We start from the raw sequence: 7,817 nt of genomic DNA, 5'->3' as shown, positions 1-7,817 counted from the left end.
CGGACTTTCTTGGAGCACGTAAGGATCAATAGGGCTAAATGACTTTTACTTTATTCTTTTAGGTGAAGTGAGTTTTAGATAGGGACGTTAGGGCTTAGGTGATGGGAAACTGTTTATTCTTCTTTGAAATATCCTAATTGATTTTGCTTGAATCTGTCAATACTTTTTGCTAATCCTCAAATAACGATGCTTGAATAAAAAGATTCTAATAAAATGCACTTTCCTTGAATAAATAGTTAATAAATAAGATTTTTGAAAAGACAAGCTGGCCTTGTTATTTCACAAGTCGTTACCATCAGCAGATCTATTTGCCTAAGTGGCTTAATTAAATGCAAAATTTTATATAACCATGGTGAAATCATTATACTGCAGTTGTATATAAAATGTGTATATATTTTGTGAATAGGATTTATTAATTAGGTCACATGATTCAGTTGCTCAAAATATGTCATGTTAGTTTATGGGCCTTGTGAATGATTTATAATTAATGGTGAGTATTGTGGAAATGGGTAGCGTTGCTTATGGCATATTTTCTATAGGGGCGCTGGATCAGAGTCAACAAGCCTTGGCAAAGGCAACCCACGCAGGCTTCAACAAAGGCTTCTGGTGCAGACCAGCAAGGTCTGGGGTGCCTCACCTTTGCAGGGAAGCAAGGGCCAGTCTGGAGCAACCAGACCAGCGAGGTGGTTCAAAAGGATTGTCGCCACAGAGGCTACTAGCCAACGGGCCAGCAACCGGACAACGCGTCGAGCAGAACAAAAGCAGAAGGGCCCCACGCAGAACTCGTGGAGTGTGGGGGGCTGATCTTCGTCGCAGATGGAGCTCGGGATCGGGGCTCCTTAATCCCCAGTGCACAGCTTCGAGGGTACCTCAGGAGCTGCACAGGTAGCAAGTTGCAGGCTTTTCAAGATGTCCGGTCCCACGTGTCTCGTCGCCTCCACGGATCTCAGCTATGCTGCAGTCATGAAGAGAGGGTCAGAGAGGTCTGGAAGTCTGGGTCTTGTCAGGCTCTGTGCTCGGGTTCCGGCGGGAACGTCGACAAAGCAAGCCGTTGATTTGCTGGGTGTTGCCTGGTTGCCCAGGGTGGTCACTCCTTGGCCACATGGGAGATTCTTCAGTCTTCAGCTTCAGCAGAATGTCGAAGGTCCAGAGTTTCATTTCAAGTTTACAGTTCAGGATTAATCCGAAGTCTCAGGACTCAGCTCCTACCTTTATACAACTAAAAGGGGCTGGATTACTTTCTAGGTCCCTCCTATGGGTGGGACCAGGAAGGGGGGTGGTTACACTCCCTTTCCTTTGTCCCGTTTCACGCCAGAGCTGGGGCTGGAGTGCCCCAGCAACCGGTTTGAACCAGGCTATGCATGGAGCACCTAGGGTGCTCCAGGCAGTGTCTCATTCTATTCAGCCCTCCCTGTCCCAATACACAAAGTCCTGTCTGGGGTGGTGCTCGCACCTCCCCAGGCAGGAAACCTATTGTTCAAACCTCAGTGACTGGAAGGACTCCCAGCAGCAGGAGGTCAGACTTGTGTCGGTGGCAGCAGCGTCCATTTTGTGAGGCTGGGGCTCTGGTTAACTTTTAACCGGGATAGTCAGCAACATGTCTTCTCCCTCTAGAAGGGTGGAATGCTACCCCCGTCGCCAGAATTGGCGAGGGGGTAGTATTCGAAAGCGTATGACACCTTACACAACATGTTTGGATAAAGCCAAACCAAAGTTAGCATTAACGGCGAGGATTATAATGCACTTAAAAATATATGGTATGGCGATATTATAGAACAGCTATAAGGACATGGTTCCGAAAGCTGCAGACAGGCTCAGCTCATGCTAGAGCACCATCTCACACATAAGCAAGCACTCTGCCTCCAGGATTGTTAAGGCCTGCCATAGGAGTGACTTATAGGTTAATGTGTGCCTATATATAAGGGTAGGTATAGGAATACTATACCTAAGCAAGGGGTGATTACACAACCTTGCCCCAGCTGAGTGATCAGCCAGTTGTGTCAGTTTGGATGGCCAGCCAGGGGTGGCATAATACATGCTGCAGCCCCTGGTAGGCCTTGGTTGCACCTATGGCCTGGGCACCTATGGTACACTTGAACAGGGGCTGATAAGGTGAACCAATTCCCAATTTTGGATGTACCTAGAGTACATGGTGTAATTTTAGAGAGAGTGCATCTGGGCTGTGGGTCGGATCAGCAGACCCACAGCCACATCTAAGTCGAAAACCAGAGAAGCAAAAGCAAAAAGTGGGGGTGACCATAGGAAGCAGACCCTACTCTCCTACAGAAAATACTTTAGTTTAATATATTTCCTTAATCCTTATAACATGTTTCAAGAGATTAGATAGTAAGCCTTTGTAAATTGTGCCTTTTAAAATACCTTTTGTTTATTTTTAACAGAGTTTGCATTTTTAAGTTTGTTAGGAATAAAAATGATTTTAAGCTAAAGATTTATTATTTCGCTATCAATATACTTCTTAATTGTATTTCAGTTTAATCCTCTAGGTATCCGACACTGAGACACAACAACAAACGTTACGTGGGCAATGGCGTCAACACACACACACGGCGATCCCGTCGACACATAGACTGTGATCCCGTCGACACATAGACGGCGATCCCGTCGACACATAGACGGCGATCCCATCGACGGCGATACCGTCGACGCATAGACGGCGATCCCGTCGACACACAGACGGTGATCCCGTCATCACATAGACGGCGATCCCATCGACGGCAATCCCGTCGACGCATAGACGGCGATCCCGTTGACACATAGACGGCGATCCCGTCGACACATAGACGGCGATCCCGTCGACACACAGACGGCGATCCCGTCGACACACAGACGGTGATCCCATCATCACATAGACGGCGATCCTGTGCCATTTACAAACTCAATATCCTTTAATGTACAAAACCAATACACACACAGACGGCGATCCCGTCAACGGCGATCCCGTCGACACACACCGACGGCGATCCGGTCGACACACACAGACGGCAATGCCCTCGACGGCGGAAGAAGAAACCAGCTGGGGCCTCCAAGGCCAAGAAGAAGACCGGTCCCAGCATGTCCGATCTCATCTTGAAGGTGGTAACCACCTCGGACGAGAGGAAGGGAGTCTCCCTGGGGGGCACAAAAAAGGCGCTGATCGCCGGCGGCTACAATGCCGACAAGAACAAGAGCCGCGTTAAGGCCTAACTCAAAAGCCTGGTCAGCAAAGGCGCCCTAGCGCAGCTGAAGGGCACCGGGGCCTCCGGATACTTCACAGTGAAAAAGAAAGCAGTAGGGCAAGAAGGCGGCCAAAAATACAGCCGCCAAGACCAAGAAAACAGCAGCCAAGAAAGCTGCCCCCGCCACCAAGAAGCCCAAAAAGGCTCCCGCAAGGGTGAAGAAGAAGGTGCTGATCGCCGGCGGCTACAATGCCGACAAGAACAAGAGCCGCGTTAAGGCCTGCCTCAAGAGCCTGGTCAGCAAAGGCGCCCTAGCGCAGCTGAAGGGCACCGGGGCCTCCGGATACTTCACGATGAAAAAGAAAGCAGTAGGGCAAGAAGGCGGCCAAGAAGACAGCTGCCAAGACCAAGAAAACAGCGGCCAAGAAAGCTGCCACCGCCGCCAAGAAGGCGACCAAGAAGACAGCCACCAAGACCAAGAACAAAGCGGCCAAGAAAGCTGCCCCGGCCGCCAAGAAGCCCAAAAATAGCAACAAAATGTAGCAGAGACCTTATGGTCCACACAGTAGAAACAGCCAAAAGACACTGCATGAAAGAACAAGAGGAAATAGAGGCTCTTATCAAAGCTATTGAAGATAACCATAGTGTTACGGAAGCATAGGCCCTCTTAGAAAAAATAGAGAAGGAAATTCAAACCTTCAATGAACAGTTATAATTAATTATGATGCATGTCACAGTTTGAATGCTTATAATTCATTGTTATTGATTTGATTTTGATTGTAAATTTGCATTGTGTTTTCCACAAATCTGAAATGCTAAAAAACTGCAAATCTTCAAAAACCGATAGGGCAAAAATATGATTAAGTGCATAGGAGCCCCAGAATTAATGAATCGAGGCTCCAAGTCTGCTATAAAAATAAACAGCAGCTCAACAAATTCGGGACCAGGTCTCCATTTATTTGTACAGTTAATATTGTCCTTCCTGGTAACGTATGGACAAGACCCCCCTCTTGTTTAAACAAGCCCAAAAAGGCTCACGCAAGGGTGAAGAAGGCGCTGATCGCCAGCAGCTACAATGCCGACAAAAACAAGAGCCGCGTTAAGACCTCCCTCAAGAGTCAGCAAAGGCAAGGGCCAGGTGTGTAATTATGACTATAGTATGTTTTGATGTTCTGATTCATAATGAAATTTTGCAAGTCCCAGCGTGTCCAATCTCATATTGAAGGTGGTTACCACCTCGGACAAGAGGAAGGGAGTGTCCCTGGCGGCCACGAAGAAGTCCTAGTCAAACCACTGTCACAAAAAACTGCGATCTGCCTTGTCAACTGCCTTGAAAGAAACACAGTGAACAGTCACAAGGTAAGGAACTTCTTGCCATTTGCCATTCGACACACACCGACGGCAATCCAGGATCCTTCAAAATGAACAAGAAGCAGCTGGAGGGCAAGAAGGAGGCCAAGAAGACAGCCAAGAAGACAGCCGCCAAGACCAATAAACCAGTGGACAAGAAAGCTGCGCCTGCCGCCAAGAAGCACAAAAAGGCCCCCTGCGGGGGTCAAGAAGAAGGCTCTGTTCGCAGGCGGCTACAATGCCGTCCAGTCGACGGCGATCCCGTCGACACACACAGACAGCGATCCCGTCGACCCTTCTTAGTTTCTTTACCAAGAGGAACAGAACGGGAATGAACAGTAACACGTGTTTAAGAATAAAGTTCATAATATAATAAATAATAAACATGTGTAAACATGTGTATATTTCGAAATTCTTGAACAGAACGCCATTATCTTCAAAACCAAACGGTGAATGGTATGTCAGATACAAGTTGTAAGTGCTGCAACATCTGATGACTGCTGCAAAATCAGATCACTGCTACAAAATCGGATCATGGGAGTGCAAGTGGAGACTATTTGCCCCGGGGACGGACGGACCTTTGCGAAGAAGGGACAGACTGCAATAGTTATGAGGGTCGCCTTGAAGATGGAAAGAAGTTTGATTCATCCCGGGACAGGAACAAAGCGTTAAAGTTCAGGGTCGACCAACAGTATGTCATCCGTGGCTGGGATGAAGGAGTGGCTCAGATGAGTGTTGGTCAGAGGGCTAGATTGACATGCACTCCAGGCTCTGCTTATGGGCGCGCTGGACATCCAGGGATCATTCCTCCTAATTCCACACTAAATTTCGAGGTGGAACTCCTTGGACTTGAATAAAAGCAGTCTTCACTCCATCTCGCTTGCATTGAGGTTTTCCCAAACGAAACCGCCTACAGAATATCCTAAATCCATAGCACACATCAACTTGCTGAATTTCCTGGACACCAACATCAATCACTCAACCTACAGGAAATACCTAAAGCCCCACGAACTGGTTTCGAATGCTGGCTTGAAGTGGTGCTGCTATTAAAAAAATTAATTGATAATCCTTCGTTTTGGCATTTTAAAAAATGAGTATTGGCAGAATAGAACTGATGCTGGATCATTACAGCTTCCGTATTCTTGTTGTCCGTTCTCCTCCAGGCTTCCTCTCAACACCTGGTTTGGTGGAGACACCACTAATCCTAAATGCCATCCTCCCCGCATCCAAGTCTCACCTTTGATTGTAATAAAAGGTAAAAGCTTTTCTCAGTTAAAAAAAAAAATATTATACAGCCAGGACATATGTAAAAGTAAATCATTTTACAGATTTTAAAAAGTAAACATTAAAGTACTCTAAGTATCATACCAGATTATCCACAACCAGAGCTAGCTGGCGATCACGTCGACAACGATTTAACAGAATAGGGCTGCTATTGATTACTTCCTATTGAAACATGATCATGGCTGTTCATATTATGATGGGAACGTTGAACAGTAACTCTTGTTTAATAATAAAGTTCAACATAGAATAAATTATAAACATACATATCTAATTGTAAAATATTTTTGTGCTTTCTAGAAAAGAACAGTTCGTTTACCATAACTGTGGACATGTGTATTATATTGCTTTATTGTTTCACAACTCTAAATCCATCCAGTCTCATATTACAGCTTTGCATAAATTGTGATCTAAAGTTCAACAAAAGCATAAAAAATGATGGTGGGACTGGCTTTTTGGGTGATTAGCTGATTTTGATATCTTACTCTAAGAATTGGCAACCACAGCCGAAAAAGGCAAAAAGTGCACATATTACCCACTGCCTTGGCGGGGTAGTAGTTAACAAAAAAGCTCTATAAAGGGCCTGTACTTTGAATTAGAATTAGAAGAATAAATGGCAACCACAGCCACGAAAGGTAGCAAGTGCGCAAATTACCCACTGCCTTGGTGGGGTAGTAGTTACAAAAAAGGTTTTATAAAGGGCCGATACTTTGAATTTGATTTAGAAGAATATTTGGCATCAAAAGCTGTACCTCTCTAAACTTTCTCACTCAGAACCATGGATAGATAAGACACCATGGACACAACAGAAATAATGATGCGTGTCTATCTATCTATCTCATTTATATATAGATATATGGATGAGAAAGGCACCCAGCCCAAAAAGGATAATGAAAGACATCAAAATCTTAGACCATTACTTAAAAAAGGTAGCCTCAAATAAATGAGCACTGAACTATTTTTCAGAAGCACTGTTACTACAACAGAGTGAATAAAAAGATGTAATATACGACCTAAATGTACAACTTGTAAAAATGTCTGATTGTGGCTGTTGAGTAATGTATCAATGTGCAAAGAGGGTGAATGCCATGGACATTATCAGGGTCAGCATCTATTCTTGGAATGTTAAACTATTCATTCTCATGGGCCCTCCTGCCTACCACACCAACACCTATGGTTGTTTAATGTTCTTAATCATTGTGGAGAGGTGTTGCAAAGCGGCCAGGTCGACTGACTACGGAATCTGGTGATCACGCTTCGATCAACGGGCCCGCTGGCAGATTAGCCCAGCACCGTGTGACTCGATGCAATAGCTTGCTTAATATTCCTAACGGCCCACAGCGCAAACAGTCCCTAACGGCGGTTGGTTCGAGCTTTACAAATGTGGATTATTATTTATTATTATTGTAAATAAGTATTAACAACTCTATATTAAAATGTACTCTCGCCATTCTCCTGTAATCGAAATAGACTCTAACAATAGTCAATGCCCAAGCACAATAACTACAAAAGGAGTCACCTTACTTGCAACTGAAGAGTTCTGGAAAGACATAGAACTTACAATAATGCGGACATAACAGTACATGGCATGACATTACAGATCGTGTTAATCTACAGCCGACATGCGGAAACATCCTAAACAAAAAAAGTACATTGCTTTTTTAACAACATTTGATACATTTAAAACCTTCAAAAGGTAACAAGGTAGATGTGTCGAATTGGATGCATTCCACATGGATCCATCTACAGCATTCTTTTTTTTTATATATATTTTTATTAATTATAACACAAGAGTAGAAATGTACATTTCGGGTATCGTTGGTAGAACACATAACAGTGGCGAACGGGCAGATGAAACGAAGAAATACAATACAATTGTAGGCATCTGGAAAGTATCAATACCAGCCGGAGCTGGGTCAAAACAATACAAGACAAATAATCATAAGCAATCATTATCAGAATCTGCCCACCAAGGATACAGGATATAAAATTGGACACTCGAATATGCAT

The 7,817-nt window shown here is 44.6% G+C and overlaps 1 pseudogene; it reads left to right on the top strand.

Annotated features, from left to right (window-relative positions):
- Window positions 1-5,060: 5,060 nt before the first annotated feature.
- Window positions 5,061-5,383, top strand: LOC144767078 (peptidyl-prolyl cis-trans isomerase FKBP1A-like; annotated as a pseudogene).
- The last annotated feature ends 2,434 nt before the right edge of the window (window positions 5,384-7,817 follow it).

Source organism: Lissotriton helveticus, chromosome 7 (genome assembly GCF_964261635.1).
Source record: "Lissotriton helveticus chromosome 7, aLisHel1.1, whole genome shotgun sequence".
In the NCBI taxonomy this organism is placed as follows: domain Eukaryota; kingdom Metazoa; phylum Chordata; class Amphibia; order Caudata; family Salamandridae; genus Lissotriton; species Lissotriton helveticus.
The sequence above is the reverse complement of the archived record's forward strand: the minus strand, read 5'-3'. Positions and strand labels throughout refer to the sequence as shown.